Genomic DNA, 26169 nt, shown 5'->3' on the forward strand with positions numbered 1-26169 from the left:
TTTTTGACGTTTTCTTTGGCCGCTGCCAAGGGCAACTGACCCAGTAACCCATGGCGAAATCCCGGAAGAGCCCCCAAATGTAGCAAGATTCCCAGCCTTTTGCTGGATATGGGTCCGCCTGGGTTACCGCTAACAACAACAGCACATTTAAGCATGTTCTCCAAGTGTGAGAACTGAGACAAGAATCAGTCCAGTATCTTTGGGTTTTGTATTTATTTTGTAACTGGGAGAAGGGATGAGTGGGATACTCCTTTGGCTCAACTATGCACAAATTTCTAGGGACAACTGAAAAATGACAATTGGCGCTGACTTGATGCTGGCTGGATGCCGGTCAACGCCGGTTGACGCTGGTTAACGCTGGCTTGCTGCCTGTTAACTCCAAACTGACTTTTGACTGCTTTCTTGTATAAAGAAGTCCTCTTTAAGCTCCCTTAAGCAAATTTTGTCTGAATTTTGATTTGTAACGTAAAGAATGGCACATGTCTACCCTGTGGTGCGCCATGTGTTGCACGCTGCTGTTCAGTGCAATGGGGCGCCCTCACAATGAATGGCGCGGTACATAGAGCAGGTGCATCGCCATGCGTTGTGGTAACATGTCTTTTACCATCAATGGATCCTCTCTGTGCATGGAATAGACCTTCACCTGGAATATTCAGTGACTCATCCGATCTCATTCTGGGAATTGTGAACCTCGGCTGTTCTGGATCTGTGATATCTCCAAGACTGCGGCGAGCGGAAGGACTATGTGTGAGATTCGGCCTCTGTGGAGTGTTTTTTGCCTTCGCTAATCAGCGGCCAAATATAGCTGGATCATTGCACAGTCAGACGGCCCGTGGCAGCTGTCCAGTTGCTGGAGTTCTGTCTCTACTCATCCCTCCTTGCTGATCCTATCTCCATACACAGGCAGGTGTGAGGGCTCCAGGCCGGGAATAGAGATCACACGCCGGGAATAGGGATCACACGCCGGGAATAGGGATCACACGCACCTACGTGAAGGATTTCAGGGTTCAGTTGCTGCATCACCAAAGAGACCTGGATTGACGGCTACCTGTTAAAGAGCACCTGTCTTATAGGGAATGTAAAGAGTGTATTTGATTTATATCTATTATATTGGGGGCTAAAAAAAACATTTTGTGTTCTTTCTTCTAACTGACTTTCTTTTTCTTATGACTTAATACAGTCTGATCATTGAGGGAGAGGATTCTGGGGAAATGCTTTGTGCTGCCTGCAGCAGTCTGATGACATCATCCCAGCTTAGGTAAAGTCACTAGACTGGAGTTTAACCGCTTGCCGACCAGCCGCCGTAGTTTTACAGCGGCAGGTCGGCTCGGTCCCGCAAAATGATGTACCTGTACTTCGCTTCTCGGGACCGCTAGGGGGGGCAGGCGCGCGCCCATTCGCCACAGGGGAAGCTGATCAGTGGGGCCGGCGGTCGCGATTGCTGCGGGACACCTGCAATCGCTCCCTTTGGAGACAGAACTGCGGTCTGCCGTTGTAAACACAACCGCTGTTCTGTCAGTGAGGAACACAGGGATCCTGTGTTCCTCTTATTTAGGAGCACAGGTCTCTGTGTTCATTCAGCAAGCCCATCCCCCACACTGTTAGAAAGCAGCCCCTTGGGACACATCCTTGGGAGCAGCACCTGATGAAAGAGCGCGCATGTCCGATCGGGACTCTGCGCATGCTCAGAAACGCGCGTCGTGCATGCCGATCATACCAAGCATTCCAGCTCCCTGGTGATGTGGTCACATTCTTCTCTCCTTCATCTCCACACCGCAGTTGCCTCCCCGGACGCCGCTAAGAGATAGCCGGCTCTCTTCCTCCCATGTGACGGACGGTGTTTCAATGTATACTGCCTGTATTGTGGATAGAGGGCACCACCTAGAAGAGCTTCATATCATATTTGATGCAAAAAAGCCTGAATACCGTGGCATCTTGTGAGTCGCTACAGCTATTGTTCTTACTTTACAATAAATTTGTCTGCACTTAGAGTGCTTTTCTTTTTGTCTTTTTCAACTTGGGTTTCCGCTGACACAGTCCATGACGCGTGAGAGACGTCAACGCGTTTCACTACGTGCTTGCGTAGCTTCTTCTTCTCGATGCCTGACTCCCCTCTCTCTGTAACTCTGGAAAAACGGGAGCAACGAGTATTTGTCACTTCCGGTTCCACCCCCTTGTTTACCTAACCACCAGAGAAGCAGCCCCAGTCTAATAGACCCCAAATCTCTCCATAAAGAAGACCTGTCATGGCCCATGCTGTCACAAGGAATGTTGTTCATCCCTTGTGATAGCAATAAAGTTTAAAAAAAAAAATGTAAAAAATGTTTTTGTATAAAATAAATAAATAATAATAAAAAAAAATTAAAGCACCCCCATCCCACCATGCTTAAGCGCAAATTTGACTCCCACACGTATATGTAAACAGTGATCGCACCACACATGTGAGGTATTGTCACGAACGTCAGAGCGAGATTGTTCTACCCCCAGACCTCCTGTGCAACTCTAAACTGGTAACCTGTAAAGGCATTTAAAGCGTCGCCTATGGAGAATTTTAAGCACCGTAGTTTACCGCCGTTCCACTGGCAGACCCAATATTAAAGTGAGGCATGTTAGGTATCTATTTGCTCAGTGTAACATCATCTTTCAAAAAAATTGGGTTATCTTTACTGTTCTGTTTTTTTTATTCATTAATTTTTTTTTTTCCCAAAAAAATATCGTTTGAAAAACCGCTGCGCAAATACCGTGTGACATAAAAAAATTGCAACACACACCATTTTATTCCATAGGGTCTCTGCTAAAAAAAAAAAAGATATATAATGTTTAGGGGTTCTAAGTAATTTTCTAGCAAAAAAATGGGATTTTTGTATTTACCGTAAAATTTATTTCTCTGAGTTCATCAAAGGACACAGCTCTCCCTAAATCATAACTGTGTTATATTGCCTCCTCCAGGAGTAGGACTAGGCAGAACAAAAACACCTGGCTACGCCCTGGGGCCGTCCTCAGCTGGTATATAACCCCCCTCTCTGCTCTAGATAACCAGTTTAGTACCAAGCAGTATTAGAAGTTTCATAACTCCATAGAAGGGTGGGTGCTGTGTCCGTCAGAGAAATAGATTTTACGGCAAGTACAAAAACCCTATTTTCTCGACGGACACAGCGCTCCATAAATCATAACTACTGGGAAGTCCAAAAGCAGTGCCAAAAGGAAAATGAGGGGTGGGGAAAATACCCAAGGCTAAACATAGGTGCCCTTAACCAGGACACAGGAGCCAGGATCCCTATCTGAAAAAAATAAAAGTTTAAAGAAAAACACCCCTCAAGAGGGAACAGCCCCTCTTAAACAGCAGCCTGCAAAACTTTGTGGCCAAAAGAAGCATCTGCAGATGCCAAAGTATTTACCTTTTAGAATTTTGTGAAGGTATGCACGGACGACCAAGTAGCCGTCTTGCAAACTTGTGATATTGAAGCACGATGACGGAAGGCCCAAGAATCATTCAGCATCCGAGTAGAATGCGCCGTGACAGGGAAAGGTGGAACCTGACCTTTAACGGAATAGGCCTGAGTCACGGTCTGTGTGATCCGTCTGGAGATGGTAGCCTAAGAACCAGCCAGCCCTTTTCTTGGTCCATTCGTAACCACAAAAGCGAGTCTGACCTCCGAAAAGACTCAGTAGCTGCCAGATACACCCGAATTGCACGAATCCTATCCATGGTATGTCAAGCAAATTCCTTTGGATGAGCCGGCTTGGGACACAAGGAAGGCAACACAATGTCCTCATTCAAATGGAAGTCAGAGACAACTTTGGGCAGGAATGATGGACAGGGGTGAAGAATCACTTTATTGCTATGGACCACCAAATAGGGACTGCAATAAATAGGGTCTGCGACGAGGCTTCTTCCCTTTCCTTGACTGTGGCAGGAAGGTACTCTTTCCCCCGTGATACCCTTAATGATGTCATCCAGGGTAGACCCAAGCAGGTGATCACCTTGAAAGGGCAGATTAATGAGAGCTTTCTTAGAGGCTTGGTCTGCGGACCAATTCTTAAGCCACAGCCCGCGCCTTATCACCACCGCTGAAACAGAAAGTTTGGACAGCACAGGAGCTGTATCCAAAGCTGCATTACAAATAAACTGCAGCCCGTGGACCAACAGGTCCGCTAAATCAACATAAGCAGCGGGGATCTGCTCCCTCCCTAGGCCCTGGCGCAAAAGCTTGGCCCATTCAGTTAGGGTCTGAGACACCAGGGCTGAGGCAACGGCTGGCTGCAATGCTGAACCAGCAATAGTAAACATGCTGCGCGCCACAGCCTCTGCTTTCCTGTCAGCCGGGTCCTTACAGGACTGGGATTCCTCTACTGGGATCATGCTTGCTTTATTTAACCTGATAACAGGAGGGTCCACCACTGGTGAACTAGTCCACTATTTTAAAAGTGACTCCTCAAAAGGGTATTGTACAGCAAAACATTTGGGGACCACAAAGGGTAATTTTGGTTGTTTCCATTCTTTACAGGAAAACCTGTCAAAATAAGGTACATAAGGAAACACTTTTGGAGTACGAGGTGACTTATGCGTACCCAATGACACAGCCACGTCGGTTGCTATATCATCCTCCAGTTTTAAAGTCTCACGCACTGCAGTGATAAAGGAGTCTACCATTGCTTTTTCATTCGCTGCCTCGGCCATAGAGGAATCATCCTCACTATCGGATGAATCTGGGGGTGTGATATTAAGCCCCCCTGAACGGGCCACGTCAACGGTGGCATCAGGCTCAGAATCAGATGAGACAGACTGAGCAGGGGAAGGTGTGGGACACTTCCTCCTGGGCCTTTGCCCACACGCCATTTCCACCCGGGATGCTAGAGACCACAGGACCGTCATCAGAACAACCATGGGAGCTGTGTTTCCAAGAGACCTGCCACCTCCATGAGGGGGTCAATGGGGGGAGATGTGAACCTGAGACTCCATAAAAAAGGAAAACCTTGCAGTACAAAAACGATCTTTTGGCACCACTAAAGGATCCCCTCAAGGCTCAGGGTACCTATCAGCAAAGAGAGAGATAACAGGGACCCCCAAGGAATCACCCTACCGGCCGGAGGAGCGCAGAGAATTCGAACCCAGCATCATTATAGACGCCATCCCTGTTCATATGTCCCGAGCACAGGAAGAGGAAACTGAGGAGGAAGAGGTGAATCTTCGGCATCCCCACGAGGCTTCGGTCATCTCCGGCGTCTCCCGGAATAAAGGAAAATAGCCCAGTGAAATCATCGGGATATACAACCATGGCTCCACTGCATCCTCTGCCCTGGGATTCCCACCAGACTCCAGGTCCAGACAGGGGGGAAAAGGAGTGAGGGAAGCAGTGGTGGCTGGTGCTCAAAATTTTTTTTGGGGGGGGGCGCAAACAGAAAAAATCTAATAGGCATTGCTTTGCGGCAAAAAACGTGGCAAAAAATGATATGACTTTGAGGTCACAAAAGTGTGAAAGGGGCCTTCAGTAATCAAATTATAGTGTGCACTCATCAATGCAGAGTTACTACAGTGTGCCCCCATTCACTGCAGAGTTACTATACCGCTCCCCCATTCAATGCAGAGTTACTACAGCGTGCCCCATTCAATGCAGAGTTACTACAGCATGCCCCCTTCAATGCAGAGTTACTACAGCCTGCCCCATTCAATGCAGAGTTACCACAGCATTCCCCCATTCAAAGCAGAGTTACCACAGCATGCCCCCATTCAATGCAGTGACCAGCGTGCCATGCCCCCATCAATGCAGAGACCAGCGTGCATGCGTGCCCCCTTCAATGCAGTGACCAGCTTGCCGTGCCCCCATCAATGCAGTGACCAGCGTGCCGTGCCCCCCATCAATGCAGAGACCAGCGTGCGTGCCCCCTTCAATGCAGTGACCAGCTTGCCATGCCCCCATCAATGCAGTGACCAACGTGCCGTGCCCCCATCAATGCAGTGACCAGCGTACATGCCCCCTTCAATGCAGTGACCAGCTTGCCGTGCCCCCTTCAATACAGTGACCAGCTTGTCATGCCCCCTTCAATGCAGTGACCAGCTTGCCGTGCCCCCATCAATGCAGTGACCAGCGTACATTCCACCTTAAATGCAGTGACCAGCTTGCCGTGCCCCCTTCAATGCAGTGACCAGTTTGCCGTGCCCCCTTCAATGCAGTGACCAGCGTGCCATACCCCATCAATGCAGTGATCAGCGTACATACCCCCTTCAATGCAGTGACCAGCTTGCCGTGCACCCTTCAATGCAGTGACCAGCGTGCCGTGCCCCCTTCAATGCAGTGACCAGCTTGCCGTTCCCCCATCAATGCAGTGACCAGCTTGCCGTGCCCCCATCAATGCAGTGACCAGCTTGCCGTGCCCTCTTCAATGCAGTGACCAGCTTGCCGTGCCCCCATCAATGCAGTGACCAGCTTGCCGTGCCCCCCTTAATACAATGACCAGCGTGCCGTACCCCCATCAATGCAGTGACCAGCGTGCCATGCCCCCCATCAATGCAGTGACCAGCGTGCCATGCCCCCATCAATGCAGTGACCAGCTTGCCGTGCCCCCTTCAATGCAGTGACCAGCTTGCCGTGCCCCCATCAATCCAGTGACCAGCTTGCCATGCCCCCATCAATGCAGTGACCAGCGTGCCATGCCCCCATCAATGCAGTGACCAGTGTGCGTGCCCCCTTCAATGCAGTGTGGGCCCCCCCCCCCCGAGACAAGTGCACTTACCTGGAGCCCTGGAGCAGCCACAGCAGCAGCTTCTCTTCAGTCCCGGCGGCTTCTCCTCACTGTGTCCCCCGGCGGCACCTCTCCTCCAGTCCTGCTGCTCCCGCCTCCTCCTCGGCCAATGGCATGGGGTTTGCCTTGCGGCCAATCAGGAAGCGCGTATCGGACGCGCTTCCTGATTGGCCAGGAGGAGGATCGGTGTGACAATAGCGAATTTTCATTCGCTATTGTCACACAATGGGTGGGCTCGGGGTGCACTGCTCTGTGCCCTGGCTCCACCCTTTGCATCAACCTATTAGAGCCTCTGGCTCTAATCAGGTGATTTAAAAAAAAAACCCCATTAAGCGCCATTCGTCCGGCGCCCTGCATGCAGATTAGGAGGCTGGACGCATGGATGGGGGGGGGGGGGCGGCGCCCCTGTGCCCTCAATACACCGGCCGCCACTGGAGGGAAGCCCAGCTCACTGAGGGATTTTAAGGATAGGAGGAGGGTAACCTGGAGGTTACCCATGTCCACCCCAAAAAAAAATGCCAAAAGGGGGAGGGGGGACTGTACTTACCCTTCCATGGTGCAGGTAACGCTCCAGACCGAATCCTCACCACACAAGTAGGGGAGCTGTCGGCCAAGGGACCGCTGCGACCCAAGCCCGGTCGTAATCGACCCTGCGAGACGTTTAACTCGCGGGCCAGCCTCTGTCCATGAAGCTATTTCGCGACCAACCTAATGCGTAGCTGCGGTCTGCATGCGCCCGCTGGCTGGGCTGGGGGGACCACTGGATCCAAATTATCCAGCCTGTCGCCCAGCCCGGCAGTTGATTGTAGATCTCCCGAGAGAAAAAACAAAAAAGATGTAAGGAAGGAGAAAAATTTGCTAGGACCAGAGATCCCAGGTGGGAGCCTAGGTCCTTACTCCTGATTAGACATATTAAAACTGATTACCTAGAGCAGAGAGGGGGGTTATATACCAGCTGAGGATGGCCCATGGACATAGCCAGGTGTTCTGCCTAGTTCTACTCCTGGAGGAGGCAATATAACCCATTAGTTATGATTTATGGAGCACTGTGTCCATTGATTAACGAAAGAGAAAAGAAGATTTTTACATGTAGAAGCAAAGTGTCAGAATAAGCTTAGGAAGGAGGTGGTTAAAGAGGAACTGCAGTCTGCTCACATCATTTGTAAAAAAAACATCTTTGCTATTCTGAAGCTTCCCTCCAACCACTTTGCATATTATTTTGTATATACTGTGATTCTGTACTTGCCAAATATGCTGCAGAAATCTCCCTCCACTAAGTCTGGCTGCAGCCATTTTAACTGTGGGCAGCTAAAACTGCTGCCTGTTCACTTCCTGGATTAACAGAGGCACATACACACATATATACACAGACACATACATATATACAGACAGACAGACACACACCACTGCTTGCCTGCACATTTCTCCTCTTTTTATGAATACTCATGGATCTCTGCAGTCTACTGTTATCTTCGCCCTCATCCAGCCCCCTTCAGCTCTGCAGCTCTCCTTGGCTCTCCTATGACTAACCCCTCCTCTCTTTCTGGAAAACTCTCACGAGCATTATGTCATTAGCCTAGGCTGATTACCAAACAAGAAAGAGGAAGTGGGCTGTATAAGGTATTTACTGGCAGAAAAAAAAATGTTTTACTATCCAAAGTTAAAACAAGAGGAGCAGAAGATTTAATAGATGGAAAGATAAAACAATGACTGAAGAGACACTTTAAGGAAAATATCATTGTTTGTGCTTTCAGCTCACAGAAAGTGGTAAGGACACAGCATTTCTGGCAGAATCATTATGTTCTGTACTTGCTAAAAAAGCGCTTAGCCTAAAAAATGAAAAGTAAAGCAGTCAAGACCCCTAAAGACTGGTAAGCTGCAATACATACAGTATACATTTTTGCTTTAGGGTTTATAGATATTTTAAATGTAAGTTTTTGGAAAAGGTTAGAGGGTTGGGTAGGCTCATATTCACAACTTTTTGGGGCCAAAAACTCAGCACCAAAAATGTCTAACGCTGGACTCTTGTCGCTAAACCGCTTCGCACCAACTTCTCCAGAGGTCAGAAGTAACTGGGCGGTTTGTGTTGAGAAATGGAAAGCCCTTTTAATTTAAGAACGGATCTGTTGGGGGGGAAACTAAAGGGGGCATTTATTTTTAAAATACATATATTAAATGTCTGATCCCCTCTCTGAGGGCACAAGGGCCCAGAAATTGTAGGCTCCACTGTACAATGCTGTTTATTTCTTAGACGTATTTACAATGAAGGCATAATAGCCCAAATTGACACGGCGGGAATTTTATGTCTGACATCTTTCAAGCTATAATTATTCGCCCGGGATGTTTAATCACTTTGTTTATGAACAAAGCCTTCGACTTACCGGTAAAACGCACCTTACAGCAGAGAAAACACCGATCTTAGACACTTAACCTGCTTAAAAAAAAAAAGAAGTAAATTAAAGAGCAGCCAATAATACCGCTATAGGCTGAGCGCGGTTGTATGAGCCGGAGACTGGAAAGTGGAAACGGCAAATATTTTTTTTTTTTTTATGTAACATTTTGGAATGGTTATGTCATCTCCTATTGTGGAGTCAAATAAAGACAAAGTCAAAGCAAGGTCAAACTATTGGTCATAGCACCCAATAACCCACATTCTGTTGCGTTTTACCAGTCAAAGCTGCACCTTAAGATAGATACAAAAAAAAAAAACACAATTAACCACTTAAGGACCAAGCCTATTTCTGACACTTGTTGCTTACAAGTCAAAATCAATATTTTGTTCCAAGAAAATTACTTAGAACCCCCTCCAGAAGATATACCCCCCTTCATGACTGCGTTACTTTAACTGACAATTGCGCGGTCATGCCACGCTGTGCCCAAATAAAATGTATGTCGTTTTTCCCCACAAATAGCCCTCTCCTTTGGTGGTACTTAATCACCTTTGCAGTTTTTTAGTTTTTGTGCTATAAACAAAAGCCCAGCAATTTAAAAAAAATTATATATATATATATATATATATATATATATATATATATACTGTATATATATATATATATTGACTTTCTGCTATAAAACATATCCAATAAAACATTTGAAAAATCAAATTTCTTTATCAATTTAGGCCAATATGTATTCTGCTACATTTTTTTGGTAAAAAAAATTCCCAGTAAGCATATATTGATTGGTGTGCACAAAAGTTATAGCGTCTACAAACTATGGGATATATACTGGATTTTTTTTTAAATTAGTAATGGCGGCGAATCGGTGATCAGTGACTTATAGCTTGACTGTGATATTGCGGCAGACAATTGGACACTAATTGACACTTTGTGAGAACCAGTGACATTAACCACTTGCCGACTGCCTAACGCCGTTCTACGTCGGCAGTCAGCCCCTCACAGGCAAAGCGACGTAGGTCTACGTCGCTAGCCTGTGAGGGTTTAGGGAGCGAGCGCGCGCCGCCTGATGCGCTCTCCCGCGCGGTCACGCACCCCCCCGCGCGTGTGCCCGGCGGACCCGATGTCCGCCGGTCACTCTGCGATCGTCGGGGGAGAGGGAGAAAGGCAAGCAGCTTGTGTAAACAAGCCGCCTGTCATTCTCCCCTGTGTATGAAGGATGATCATACGGTTCTACTATGTAGAACCGTTGATCACTGTTCATACATCTGAAGCCACAGCCAATCACAGTAGAAAGCACGCCCCTAAGGACACACATAGCCCCTCCCTTTCAAAAAAACGTTAACCCCTTCACTGCCAGTGTATTTTTACAGTAACAGTGCACATGTATAGTACTGTTTACTGTAGAAATGTCACTGGTAACCCCAAAAGTGTCAAAAATGTCAGTCAAGGGTCCGATCTGTCCGCCGCAATGTCGCAGTACCGCAAAAAAAATTGCAGATCGCCGCCATTACGCGTTAAAAAAAAAACAACAAAAATGACAAAAATCTTTCCCTTTGTTAGTAAACGCGATAACTTTTGCGCAAACCAATCAAAATACGCTGTTTGCGATTTTTTTAACCAAACATAGGTAGCATAAAACAAATTGGCCGAAAATGTTAAAAAATTTAGATTTTTACATTTTTTGGGGGGGAATTTCATATAAAAAATGTGAAAAATATTGCTATTTTTGCAAAATTTACGCTCTTTTTTTGTTTATAGAGCATGATCAAAAAATCGCACAGGTGATCAAATACCACCAAAAGAAAGCTCTGTTTGTGGGAAAAAAAGGACGCCAAATTCATTTAGATACAGCATCGTACGACCGCGCAATTGTCCGTTAAAGTCACGCAGTGCCGAATCGCAAAATACCCCCTGGTCAGGAAGGGGGTAAAATCTTCCGGGGCTTAAGTGGTTAATACAGTGATCAGTGCTAAAAATATGGACCAGGAAGTGGTTAAACATCTAGGCGGATCAAAGGGTTAACTGTGCGACTAACCAGTGTGTTTGTGGTCAATGGGAGGAATGTCCATTACATTTGATGGTCATTGGGAAGAATGTCCATTATACTGGTGGTCAATGGGAAGGATGCTCCTTACATTGCATGGAGAGTGAGAAGAATGCCCCTTATAATAGCAGCCAATGGGTAGAATGCTCCTTACATTAGTGGTCAATGGGAAGAATGCTCCTTACATTGGTGGTCAATATAAATAATGCTCCTTAAATTGGTGGTTAAAAGTGAAGAGTGCTCCTTACTTTGGTTGCCAATGGAAATAATTCTCCTTACTTTGGTTGTCATTGGGAAGAATCCCCCTTACGTTGGTGGTCAATGGGAAGAATGTCCATTATATTGGTGGTCAATAGGAAGAATGCTCCCTACATTTGATGACCATTGTGAAGAATGCACCTTGCATTAGTGGCCAATGGGAAGAATAAATAGCTTAAAAGCTCACTGTTGTCGGTGATTACTTATGTGACAGTCAGAAATTGCTCATTGCCAGGGCTTTTTTTCTCAGATAATAGGTGCAGGAACTCCTCCCTTCGGAGTCACCCTTCGTCTCTGCCCCCTACTCACCTCTGAGCACTGTCTCTTGGCTCCACCCCCTACCCACCTTCCAGTACCGCCCTTTTTAGAGAATACAGAACCAAGTATCATTTTGTGCTATTAAGTAATTTGTATGGAATTTGATAGACCCCACCCCAGCAACAATAGACCCCCCCAGCAACAAAAGACCCCCAACAGAAACACAACAGCAGACCTCCCCCAGCAACAGTAAACCCCCCATAACAAAATACCTACCTAGCAACAACAGACCCCCAGCAGCAATAACAAATCACGCAGCATCCAGCATCAATAGACCCTCCAGAAGCCAACAGCAATAGACCTCTCCCTCAACAATTGATCCCTCCCAGCAACAATTGACCTCCCAGCAACATAAGGCCCCCAACCACAACAATAGACCCCCAAAAAAACAGATCCCCACCAGTATTAATAGACCCCCACAAAAAAAGACAGATCCCCACCCCCAGCAACCAGCATCAAAAGACCCTCCAGCACACCTTGCCATAAACATAGTTGCCAACATTTGAAAAATAATCTCCGCCTACTTATCAGATTATAGGGTCTACTTCATAAAGAGAGAATTACAGGAATTTGAAAAGGGAATTGAAAACTTGAGGCCAAAGTAGCAGAGTTGGAAATATTCTCCCATTCAGCTGCACTACTTCTGCCTAAAGTTTAAAATTATCATCACAATTCCCTGCAATTCTAAAGTGTCAGCTTGTCGGAAGGTGCTCTGCCTCCCCTGCTGGCGGATTTCAGAAAGTGCACCATGTTGACACCCTGCCTCCGGTGACACGTTAAATTTGCGACAGGCGGGAAGAGTGAGCGGGCACCGAGAGAGAGAGACAACCTTCTGCCAGAACTACAACACATAGCTGGGGTGAGAGCGACACTGTGTGGAACAAAATAAAAAAAAAAATTTTTTTTTTTTTTTTTTTTTTTATGATTTACATTGTCCCTGATTAACAGGGACAATGTAAATTACCCGGGACAGGCTCCTATTTGCCGGGATTGTCCGGGGAAAAACGGGACAGTTGGCAGGTATGCATAAAATACATTTAGTGTTTGGAGGTGCCGGAACTGCGTTCCCCCACGTTCCTTCAGAAAAAAAGCCCTGCTCATTGCTAAAGAAACCCTGGCAACCTCTGGAGGAACCCCTAGGAGTCCACAGAGCCCTGGTTGGGAAAAGCTGTTGTAAACTATAACTTCATGTAAACAGAAGGATAGAACCATGGGACACACGGGTAAAATAAACAAGTCTGATTAAATATATGATAAAAATTTGCATAAACAGGGGATACCAGAATGGTTAGCAAAGGAAGTTATTGGCTCACTGGATTTCCCACAGGATCATTGGGTATTGTTTGCACAGATATAACAAGATGCTTTCATCAGTATATTTACCTGACCAAGGAGAACCAATAAGAGAGGGTTATTGGTAAAGGTTACATGCACTTTAATTTGTGTCTTGTCTGTTGACCTTAGGGCACTTACAGGGCACAATTTCACCAAAATCTCTAAAATTTTAGCAAAAATTTCAGGAAAATAAAACCTCTCAGTTTCTTCCATTTCCCATAAGAATATTGGAGAACTCCTTTTTTTTAAATCAAATTTTCTCATAAATGTTGACTGGTGATTGGCATGGTTATCAGTCACCAGGCACGCCATTGATCTGCAGATAAGGATTCTTCCATGTTTCATGTATATCTGTAGTAAGAGCCCTCTCACTCGCCTCCATCTGTCAGTACGGGAGAACGATTTGAATTTGGAAGTGAGGTCTCTGTGCCTGCTATGATGTAAGCATATTACTGATTATGAAGAACTGAAGACATTCCTCTGGGGATAGAAGGCTTCCAACAAATACATATGTGTATACTTTACAATACTCTGCAAAGGAAGGTCGTTTTCAATCATGTTATAAATCACAGAATCCTGAAACCCATTTTTTCGTCTTAAAAGGAAAGTTCATAATCATTTATCGGTCCTTGACTAAAATTAAGAAAGACAACAATTCACTGCACTGCGAATAATAGAGACCCTTGGGCTGCCCACGAATAGCTCAATGCTTCTGACTTCCAACATTGCTGGAGATTGTGGAGCTGCTTCTCTTCCTCCTAAAGCTGATCTCAAGGCAGAGAGCTAAATATTTAGGTAAAATAAACTAATGATGCTCTTTTAGCTGACAAAGATTTGTGTTTCTGTCTATCCAGTCCTGAAATTTACATTGCTCTGCCACACAGTGAATAAAAAAAAATATGTATATAAACACTGGCGCCAAACAAACTCATAGAAGGGAAATGCTGCTACTACAAGACCCTGCGGGTAATAATCTGTGTAAATGACAAATCGCAAAGAACTACGATTTGAGCAGCGCAAGATTCCTCTAAAATCCACTGGTGCAAAAAAGGCAATAATAGTCCAATATTAATAAGAAGTCCAACAAATTAAGCCCATGTATCAGGTGAAAATAACCATGTGAATATTTCTCTGACCATGCCGGTGGATGGAAAGTAGTGATGGTGGGACCCTCCAGACACCACCAAAAAATAGGAGAATTGGGAACTCACCAGAAGTAGTTGATCTCTGTTGCCATATGCCAACAAGAGATCACAAACGCTTAAAAGATCACCAAGATCAGGATGCCGTAATCCGGACACTCTTATGAAAGAGGTTCCTGTATGATGGTCTCAGGGGACCCAAGCCAGAAAGAGAAACGGATTCCTCATAGTGCAGTAATTGTAGTAAAATGATCTAGATTTATTGAAAAATTGTATAACAAATTTAAAATTGCCCCATGGGCATCATCCAACATATGTGCTTGTCAGCAGCAGCCGGACCTGGTATCCCTGTGTATCGCAACCCTCAGATTGCGGATACCCACACTTCTACTGGGAACTGTACCGTTCCAGGAAGTGAACAGACTGGCGTGCGTTCCAGGGTGAGTCCAGACTGAGGCAGTGTGTGTGTCAGCTTAACGCGTTTCGTCACTACGTTGACGTCATCTGCCACACAGTACAGCCTGGTCCTGGTTTCCTCTGCTGCATTTCAGCAGCATGTGACTGGACAGTGAAAGAAGAAGCAAAAGATTGATGAGCTCATCTCTCTGCTCTCCTCTCCTGTCAGCATGCTCCTTGTTATCACATGAGCACTGCAGCACAATTGAATGGCTACTTATGCAGCTTATTTCTTTCACCAGTCTGAGCTTGGCTGTACAAGGTTTGCAAAACTCTGATACCAAGGCTTGCAATTTGAATACATTTAAAGTGAACCCTTTTATCCTTTACAGTCATGAAAGGCACCATCTTAGTCCGTGTGCATGCGTAGGAGTTACGTCACCCTGAGCTGGCCAATTAGGAGGCTAAAGATGCCAAACCTGGAAGTAAACTGGGCTCTCTTTGGACAGATTTACTGTTACTTACCTTTGTGTCTATAGAACAGGAAGTGATGGGAAATTTCCCCACTGGGGCACACAACAAAAAAAATACAAAATCCACAAAAAAGTACTTCCGAAAGGAATATCTACTGCACAAAAAAATGAAAGATAACTATTATAAAATGACACGAGACTTTACAAATGTATAATATCCCAATGATACAACCCACAGATTAAAACCTTTCTGCTTCTGAAAAAGTGGCTAGAGCAATGGTAGTCAACTGGAAAAATGTAAAGTGTCCCAAGTGCAGGCCCCAAAACTTCCAGAGGGCCACACAATAGTATTGCATGTTTGCACCTCAGCGCCAAGTTTTGGCAATGCTGAAATTTTTTGCAGTGTATCGCAATAAACACTGAAGTAGTTGGAGTACAATAACCCTCAGCATGGGTGTCAGGGACCACAATAATAACCCCCAGCATTGGCATCAGGGGTCATAATAACAAGCCCCAGCATTGGTGTAATTGGTCACAAAAATAACCCCCAACATTGGTATTAGTGGCTGGCTGTACATTATTCTTGCTGGTATTAAGAGTGTTCTGCGGGACTGAATCTGAACTTGAGGGGCCTGCAGAGTCCTGACCTCAACTCGATAGAACACCTTTGGGATGAATTAAAGCTAAGACTGCGAGCCAGGCCTCACAAATGACCTTCTGGAAGAATGGAAAAACATTCCCATAGACACACTCCTAAACCTTGTGGACAGCCTTCCCAGAAGAGGTGAAGAGGTTATAGCTGCAAAGGGTGGGCCAACTCAATATTGAACCCTACAGACTAAGACTGGGATACCATTAAAGTTGATGTGCATGTAAAGGCAGGCGTCCCAATACTTTTGGTAATATAGTGTATTTTTTAACAGACCTAACAGAGCGAAGAAAAAAGTTGTTTGTTGTGGTTAACATAGACTATAAAATTGTCACTCCAGTGGTAACAAATACACTGCCTGGCCGAAAAAAAAGTCGCCACCTGGAATTAGCTAAGCAACTAACTAAACTAAGCTTGCAGTAACTCTCCTATTGGATAGTTACTGGATGTGCCCAAAGAATGAGGTCAGCTGACTACCTGAATATACTGAATGACCAGATTATTCCATCAATGGATTTTTTCTTCCCTGATGGCACGGGCATATTCCAAGATGACAATGCCAGGATTCATGGGGCTCAAATTGTGAAAGAGTGGTTCAGAGAACATGAGACATCATTTTCACATATGGATTGGCCACCACAGAGTCCAGAACTTAACCCCATAGAGAATCTTTGGGATGTGCTGGAGAAGGCTTTGCACAGTGGTCCAGAAGGAAGAGAAAACAGCGCTATCCAAAGGTTGGTGTAATAGATACTAGGAGGACAGCCCGTGAAGAAAAAACATGTTTATTGTAAAACCTTATAGATGATAGATATCAATGAAAAAACAATGCAAACCGGTATCCATCCGGGGGGGTGAAGCCGCTGATGGTGGGTGGTAAACGACCTGCAGAGCCACTGGGTGATGAATGCAATCCCCAAGATGAAGATGAAGAGAGCCCCAGCTGGATGGTAATGCCTAAGGGCCTGGGGAATGCCGGACCAGCCGGTGTTCAATGAGGAGCGACTCCTGCAATGCAGAATCGCCTGAACCAGAAATGTCAGCACCGAAAGTGACAACATCGGATGTCAAACCAGCTTGGACGCACGTAGGAACAGTTTGCCGTGGCGACATGTTTGGTGCACATGCACAGTGGTCCCACTCTCCCATCATCAATACAAGATCCTGGTGAAAAATGAATGCAACACTGGATGGAAATAAATCTTGTGACATTGTAGAAGCTTAAGCCCCGTACACACGTACTGATCGTCGGCCGAACGATCGGCCTTCTTTTGTCCAGGGCTGTCGGTGTCTGTTGAAAAGTGCAAAAGACTGCACAAGAATTTTGTCTGCCGACTACAGCCGACTGCAGAAGTGATGTCATGTGATGGTTAACTTTCCCTGTGTTTTTTCTTTTCTGAGCATGCCCAGTCTTGCAAATCTGCTGTCTGTCGGCCGAATTCTGTACTGACTGGCGAACAATCGGCCGTTCTGGTGTCGGCATACTAAAATTTTAATGCTTGCAAGACAGATTCTTTTCGGCCGAAAGTGCGCTGTCAGCTGTCGGAAGCATCATACTAACAAGCCGAAAATCGGCCGAACATTTTTGGCCGACAATCGGTACGTGTGTACGGGCCTTTATCGAAACAATTCCCCAGCAAATGCGTGCCGTAATCAAAGCCAACTAAATATTAGAGTGCGTGGCCTTTTTTTTTGGGTGGCGACTTTTTTTTTTGGCCAGGCAGTGTATTTGTTTTGTTTGCGTACAGCGACATTGGCCACACGGCGCCGAGGGAAAGGTTTTGTCAGGATGCAGAAGAAATTTGGTTTTGAAACTCAGGAACGGTATCATAGTTCATATAGTCTAAAATGGGCACATTAAGTCATAAAAAGGCAATTTGCATAATTACAGAAAGGGGAAAAAGCTGATTTGGTGAAGCACTAAGTAGCCGATGAAAACAAACAGAGCCCCTGGTCTAGCTTTGAACCACGGGGTAGGTGAACGGGATGAGATCACCGAGACCCAGGTGCAGGAACAAAAATAAACATCTTGAAATTGTCAATGTGCTCGCCCTGCGTTCCTCCATGTATTGCAAGTAACCTTATAATGTCATACGAAACCTGGCAAGGGATACCTCATCACGCTCGGAGAGAGGATCAAGTCATTGGAATCCAGACGATGCTAAACAATGCAGGCTTGGCTGACACTGAGCAGATTAATGATCCAAGTTATTCTATGATAGGTTTAACAGTCTACACCGGCTGACTTGGCGCTTCGCTGTGCACCTGGAGCTGCGCTTTTCTCCCCTCAACCGTTATTTGAAGGTTTTTACAGTGATTAGACCCTGACCTCCAAGCATATATACCATAGGAAACATAATAAAGGAAATGTAAGTTTGTGCTTATTTTAGTTAAATATGATATCCATTGTATGTGAATATTCTATATGCTCCTAGCCAGCCAGCAGGAGGAGATTTGGGCTCCTGTTCACATTTTTACAAGGCCTCATTAGCTTTTCTGTTGTAAAAAAAAACATGCCAGTGACAGAGCTCAATAGCTAAATCGGAATTCATTTAAAAACAGGAAAAGGGCTCCAAAGCCAATGCATGGAGGTGTTTTTTTTTTAGGCTGGGTTCACAATTTTTTTTGCAATGAGCAAACACCTATGTTACACATTGGGGTGCTGCAACAAAATTCATTCTTAAAGCGGAGTTCCACCCTCGGAAAGTATTTTTCACTAAAAATACCCCCGGGACAGTCAGGGCTAGTGCATTCCACAATGGATAGCCTCTGAACTGTCCCAGGTCAGACTTACTTTTTAGAAGAAATACTTGAAAATGTCTTGTCCAGCGCTGCCATCTCAGGTGTGGGCAGATGAAGCCAGAGCGTCCTCTTCTGCGTCCTCTTCTGCGTCCTCTTCTGCGTCCTCTTCTGCGTCCTCTTCTGCGTCCTCTTCTGTGTCCTCTTCGTCCCAGAATGTGCCTGCACCGGCCCCGCTCGTCACTTCCGGTGCGTCATTCCTGCACAGCTTCTGGGCATGCCCAGAAGCTGTTTAGCAGAAAATGACGCGCCTGCACCGGACATGACGAGCGGGGCCGGTGCAGGCGCATTGATTCCTGGGAGCGATGACGTTCATCTCCCAGGAATCAATGCAAGAAGGAAGTGACAGCGTGGGCCACGGCCACAGAGGGAGGAAGAGGAAGTAAGGTAAGTATATTTTCTTCTAAAACAAGGTACTGTAAGTAAAGAAAAAAAAAATCGTGATTATCCATTTATTTTTCAGGTGACACAGAGCAAGCAGATGGGGCAAAGTGTCTTTTAAGGGTGGAACTCCACTTTAATGGCACCCCAACTCCCGTGCATTTTGGCACACCATAATGCACTACAATGCCTTTAAAGAAAATATGTGCATATTTGTTGGTGCGTTTTAGTGCATTAGGGAGCCCTTTTAAATGAATGGGCTGCCTTAACACTGCACATTTATGCATATGAATGCGCTTTTTGGTTGGAAACCTCAGACATAAAATATGAACAAAGCATATTCTTCAAACACAAGGCCAGTGGGCCAAATATGGCCCTCCCGGTCATTTCATGTGGCCCTCACACTTCTCCTGTAGCTGCAGCAACCCCCTCATCTCCACCACCCCTGTCTCAGCCGTCGGCAGCAAAGAGGAGGACAGAACTCCTCCTTCAGATCCTGCTCCTCTCTGTGCAGCTGCAGCTCCTCCTCATTTCCACCTCCCCTGGTCTCAGCATTCAGAAGACTCCAGCCCTCCTTTGGTCCTCCTTCAGACCCTGCACTTTATGCTTTCCAGCTCTGCCCCACTGTGATGTAAGGAAGGGTGGGGGGCCCTTGGCATCCAATGAAGGTGGAGTCAGTGCTCCGGACATCTAGTGTTACAGATACAACCGACCCTTTGAGGTTCGACCATAATGCTGATGTGGCCCACAATGAAATTATGTTTGACATTCCTGCTTTATAGTGTGTAACTGTCTCAATTAAGTTTACAGAGTGTAATTTCTGTCTTCTGCTTTATTCCTCTGCTATTAGCATGAGTCACATGTTTTCCTGACACCAAGAAAAAAAAGTGACAGGGGAGGGATCTCCAGCACACAGCCTCTGATTGACAGCCTCAGCTCTGTTCCTGGGTGCTATGTGAAAAGGGGGTGTGTCCCTTCACTCCAATCAGTCCTCAGAACTCTCCTCACCTAACTCTCTAAACCGGTGTATCTTCAGCTCTCCACTCCTTTTTTTCTGACCGATCAGACAAGCTTTAAACATTCTGCACTGAGAACAGCTGTATGGAAGAGAAATCTGAAGATAAATAGGTACAACTTATGTAGTTTCATCTCTGTGTATCACCTGAGGCCAGTTACCTTAACTGTAAGGGTTTACAACCACTCTAAAGCAGAATAAAACGTTCTTAAGCAACAAGAGCTATTTTCCATCTTTATGCTGCTAACATTAGTAAATAGATAGGGAGGTATATTGTACTGTATTTATTTGTTTTAAACTTTTTTTTTTTTAACATTTATTTAGTTCTGGCCTAGGCTCATGTCTTATATCCCAGGAGTCTTCATGAGCATTTTTTTTTCTAGAGGAGGGGCTTTCTCAGGTGGGAAAAGGGCGGATGGATTCCAGGAAGTAAATGCTACATGAATCATCTGCCCTTACTCAAGATGGCCGCAACTAGAAAGTGTTTTTCTTTCACAATATTTTTATGGAGTAAAGACAAACTCATAAAGTAGTAAACAAGTGCCAAGGCTAGTGGATAACGGCAATTTGGAGAAGGTTACATACATATTACAGACAATTAGGCCTCATACATAGTATATCTTGTAGCTTCAAACAAAGAAATAAAGAAAGCTAGATAAGAATATCTTGTTGCCTTTACAATCTAGTGAATATTAACATATCATGTAGGTCTCAGTGGTCAGAACCTGGAGGGTACGCTGAACAAACAATATTCCAGAAACCATCGTGTAGCCAATATAGGATAGTACTTGAGATTGACCTATGCTTGCATTTGGGGTAAAGTCAGAGAAGTCTCTCCAAAACCAGAAAGAAAAGGGGGAGAAGAAAACAAAATTTCAAAATATACCCATGTAGAAATAGTGGAGGGAGAGAAAAGTTCAACCCCAAAAAAGTGGCCAGAGAGCAATAGCAACCTCTACACATAGGCCTCTGGCTGTAATTAACCAGAAGGGAGAAGTAAAAAAAAAAAAAAATAAAAAAAAAAATGAAAAAAAAAAGGAGGGGGGGGGGGGGAAATAGAAAGAAGAAGAGAACAGAAAAGGAGTAAGAGTAGAAGACTGAGGAGAGCGGTGAAAAAGAAAAGAAGCCCCACCTCGGAAAGTCTAAGGCTGCCACCAGTGGGCAGGAAAGGATTGTCCCCTATAAAACCAGAAAACTAGACGACGGACCCATGGCTGATGTTAGGTGTTTTTCAAAGGGATTTCTCAACAAAATAAAGTATGGAGACATGGATGGATGGGGGGAGTTTGCTTTAAATATTAAAAATAAATACAATGGCGTTTTCAGTTTGTGGTGTTCAGATACAGGTAAGTTTCACTTTAACTATGAGCTGATTATAAATGTCTGGAGCTTTAACAACCAGGGGCTGACTGGCAACTCTCGGCCCAGGGGGCAAGTACAAATCAGAGGCCCATGGTGCAACGACTCAGCCTCCCTCCCACTCTCCCTCTAACCACCCTCCTGATGACCCCCATTCCAGGTTGAAGCTCTGCTCCAGGTACTCTCTACCAATGGGCTGAATGCAGGTTCCCAACCTGGTCAGCAGGGGGCAGTTGGGGGGGAGCTGGGACAGCTCGGTCGGGGCTGCCTGCAGGAGGAGAGTCTCCAGTGGGGCATGGAACTGGCCTCTGCTCAGACACAGTTTACACCATCCATGCTGGGGGGAGGTCTGCGCTGTGTCCTTGTCTTCATCTTAGTAGTGCAGCATTGGGGACTTTTCACCAGGAATCCTTTAGGCATATCTGTGGCAGAAGCAATGCAGCCTTTTTACGGAGCCTTAGAGCGGCCTGGGGAGCAATTGCCCCCCTGCCCCCTGGCCCAGTCCTCCCCTGTTAACAACTCACCTCAATTTTGTTTTTTTCAGTTCCTCTGTCGTAATTTGCCAGATTATGGTGAAATGTCACCATAATCTTCTGATTTTCGTGGGAATTTCAGGGGGGGGGGGGGGGGGGGTTGAATAAAAACTCCCAATTCTGCTCATCCCTAAGAAAAGCTGTGTTGGAGGGCTGACAGAAGAAGAAGGGGGCTGCCTACCTGTCCTCCCCACCCATACATTTTTCAGCTCAGAGCGGCCCTTTGGCCTTCATGACGTCATGTCCAGTTGTGTCTTTGCGGGTCTACCATAAATAGCCGTACATCTGGTATGTGTCATAGGATGAGTAAATACAAACCGCCTAGCATGCAACTTGCAGATCTCTTGCAGATGTAGCGGGCAGAGTCTGTGCTGAGGAGTGCAGGTCTGAGAATGCTCAGTATAAACATAATACAGCCTATGAAACGTGATCACCTCAGCTGTGACTGATGCCGCTGGAGGACGATCCTAGACAGGACGAATTTAAAGGGAAACGAAAGTTTATTTTCTAGGAACTCACATTCGGAGTTGGTATTGAACCATTCACTTGACAATAATTTTAGATACAATTTCCAGATTTTTTTTAAACTTCCTTGCTGATGCATATTTTTCTTTCTGTTTTTGAACTGGTTTACCCACTTGACCTCCGGAAGATTTACCCCTCTTCACGACTCCTTTTTTGGCACTGCGTTACTTTAACTGGTAATTGCACAGTCATGCAACACTGTACACAAACAACATTTGTGCCCCCCCCCCCCCCCCCCACAAATAGAGCTCTTTTTTGGTGGTATTTGATCACCTCTGTATTTCTTTTTTTTTTTTTGTGAAATAAATAAAAAAAACTAAATATTGGTGCACAGTCATGTTGGAACAGGAAAGGGCCAACCCCCAAACTGTTACCACAAAGTTGGGAGCATGATATTGTCTTGGTATGCTGACGCCTTAGGACACAGGTGTCAAACACAAGGCCCGCGGGCCGAATCTGGCTCTCCAGGCCATTTCATGTGGCCCTTGAACCTCTTCTGCAGCTGCTACATCTCCTTAATCTCTGCTCCCACCTTGTCTCAGCAGACGGCAGCAAAGAGGACAGAACTCCTCTGCCAGATCCTGTGCTTCCCCCTGCAGCTGCAGAGAGGACCAACTTCCCTCCCCAACTCAGCAATTGGCAGCAGAGAGGAGGAAACAACTCCTATAGAACATGCACCTCTCTGTGCAGCCGCAGCACCCCCTCCTCTCTGCCTCCACTGGTCTCAGCGTTAAGCAGACTCCCGCAGCTGACACAAGCCCTCCTCCAGACCCTGCAGATGCTGCTTCCCAGCTCCGCCTCCAGCTTCTTCCCAGCAGCAGCACATGGTAAAGGGGATGTACTCTGATGTAAGGGAGGGTGGGGGCTCCTGACTTCTGATAGTGGTGGGCTACAGATACAACCGGCCCTCTAAGGGCGACTATAATGCTGATGCGGCCGCAATGAAATCACGTTTGACACCCCTGCCTTAGGAGTTCCTTTCACTGGAAGTAAGGGGCAAAGCCCAACCCCTGAAAAACAACTTAGTTCCAGTGAAGAGAACTCTTAAAGCGTCAGTATAGGAAGACATTTTGGACAATTTCATGCCCCCAACTTTGTGGGAACAGTTTGGGGATGGCCCCTTCCTGTTCCAACATGACTGCGCAGCAGTGCACAAAGCAAGGTACATAAAGACACGTCAGGCCTTCTCGTCCATATCAGTGCCTGACCTCTTAGGATGGATCGTCTATTTCCAGGCTCGGTGGAGATATGGTGAAAACATTGTGGGAGACAGACCATACTGCAGGCTGTTGGCAGAATGTATGCCGCCACATCAGGGATGCAGAGAGGTGGAGTAATGAGCATTTCCTGGTACATGAGAATGCCACTGTTGCTGAATGGCACCACCACCTGATCTTTGGGAAAATGTCATTGTCACTGACTGGTGCTGCCAAATGATTATTGGGGAGAGAGCCTCTGCTGCTGAATTTTCTGAGCCATCAAAGGAGAACAGAGGGAGACCAGCTGTCACCTCAGACGTTGGTCAGAGGCTCCTGGCCAGACTCTACTGTACCCTATTAAAGAGGAACATTGTTGTTGTCTTGTGCATTGCAACACTTTCTAACGCATGGCAACTCGCTGCAGTGGATAGAACCTCATTCACAGGGCCGTACTACAGCATATACCTGTGCGAGGGCCATGTTTACCCACACAGGGATTCACAGTTGTTTTGTCCATCCCCATGCAGACAGTCCCATTCATATCAATTAGGACTCAGCAGCTGCATGGACACTGTGTACCCACACCCACAAGGATGTCAAATTGGGATCTGCAGCTGTGACCATGCAGGAACAGCATCCCGATTGACATGAGATTGCCTGTATGGGGATGCACGGAACACCTGTGCATCTCCTTATGTGTAAACGTGGCCCTTGCATGGGCATACGCTCTACTACGCCCATGTGACCAAGGACTAAGAATTACATGAAGTTGAAGGAGACAAGCAAGCACTGCAATACATTTAACCAGTTCCTGTCTGCGCTATAGCCGGAAGACAGATACAGCACGGACTTACATTCTTGAAAGGGCGTCCACGGATGTCCTCCCATGATCGCGCTGGCTGTGTGCCCCCTGCGGCGTGCTCTGTGATTGCTGTGTCCTTTGGACATAGCTGATCACATATTATAGTAAAGGGCCAATCACAGCGGCCCTTTACCAGGTGATAAGCTGTGTCCAATGACAGCTAATCACGAGGTAAACACAAGCCGTTTATCAGCATTCCTTTCCTCACGCTGACAGCAGGAGGAGAGGAAAGCCAGTAGCCGGCCTGTGTGAAAGGGACATATACACTAATAATCAGGGCACTGGTTATCAGTGTCCTGATTATCAGTGCAGTCCAAATAGCGTCTGCCAGTAAGTGCCCGCCAGTGCTGCCAATTAGTGCTCATCAGTGCTCCCAATCAGTGCCCATCAGTGCCTCTTCATCAGTGTCACCTATCAGTGTTGGCTATCAATGCCCATCAGTGCCACCTATCAGTGCTCATCAGTGCCGCCTATCAGTGCCCATCAGTGCAGCCTCATCAGTGCCCATCAGGCCAGCCTCATCAGTGCACATCAGTGAAGGAGAAAAATTAACTGTTTGTAATATTTTATAACAAACTATAAAAACTTTTTTTTTTCACAATTTTTCGTTTTTTGTTTTTCATTTATTTAGCAAATAATAAAAAACCCAGGGGTGATTAAAACACCACCAAAAGAAAGCTCTATTTACGTGAAAAAAATGATAAAAATGTTATATGGGTACAGTATAGCATGACTGCACAATTGTCATTCAAAGTGTGAGAGCGCTGAAAATGGTTAAACAACGCATCACAGTGGACGGCAGCGCATGAGCTCTACATCTACTTTGACTCGTTTTTGTGAGATACATTGACGACTCAGCCCTAAAGTTCAACACAACTGTGCCTTCTGCCTTTCCAAAAACCTTTTGGAGAAAGAAAAACTGAAGCATGAGTGTGAGCCCTGGCAAACATGAAGACTGACTTTGGGGGAGAGATTTAGAAGCAGCCAGACCTGTAAAGTGTCTTTTGTAAAGGACTAGAAATAAATTAGCTTGGGTCAAGCTCTGTTTATACAGTGGACTACCCCGGCATGACTGGCTTCTTGACTTAATAGTTTCCTTTTGCTTGACATTGCTCCCAGAAAGAAGACAAATTGTCTAAGGTCAGCCTGCGGATCAGCTCAGAGTGTAGAAGGAAATTGCACTATATCAACTCAATTGCACCGGGGTCTAGAACGCAGCATTAGACAGCACGCCAGTGCTCAGGGCTCTGCCGAAAACAGAAAAAAAATTGTAGATGGCATCATCTCAAGGAGGAAAGAGTAAGCACTTGTGGCTCAGTCTAGGCAGTCTCAGCTCCTCCTGAACACTACTCAGTCTGAAAACTAAAAGCCTGAGATTAAGTGAAGTTTAGTTTGGAGGACGATGGGGGAGCGGAGGACATAATTTTGTGCTTTTGTAACATAGAACAGATGTACGTCGTTTGCATGGGTCACCATCAAAACTGGCAACCTCCATGGAGGTCGGTCATTAAAAAGACCTATGGTTCAAAAGAAATATTGATTATGAAGTTGATATGGTCTTGGTATGGGACTGCAAAACATTTAGGCATATTGATATTGATAATGGAAGTATGGCCAAGATGAAAAGTGACATATATGATGCATTTATGGGTTTTCCAAGTTCTGCCTATAAAATAGTTTTATCACTTGTTGATCCTGCCAGTGTATTTGATATTACTCCACTTCTTTTAATATTCTT

This window comes from Pelophylax lessonae, assembly GCF_965119305.1.
Source record: "Pelophylax lessonae genome assembly, chromosome: 8".
NCBI lineage: Eukaryota > Metazoa > Chordata > Amphibia > Anura > Ranidae > Pelophylax > Pelophylax lessonae.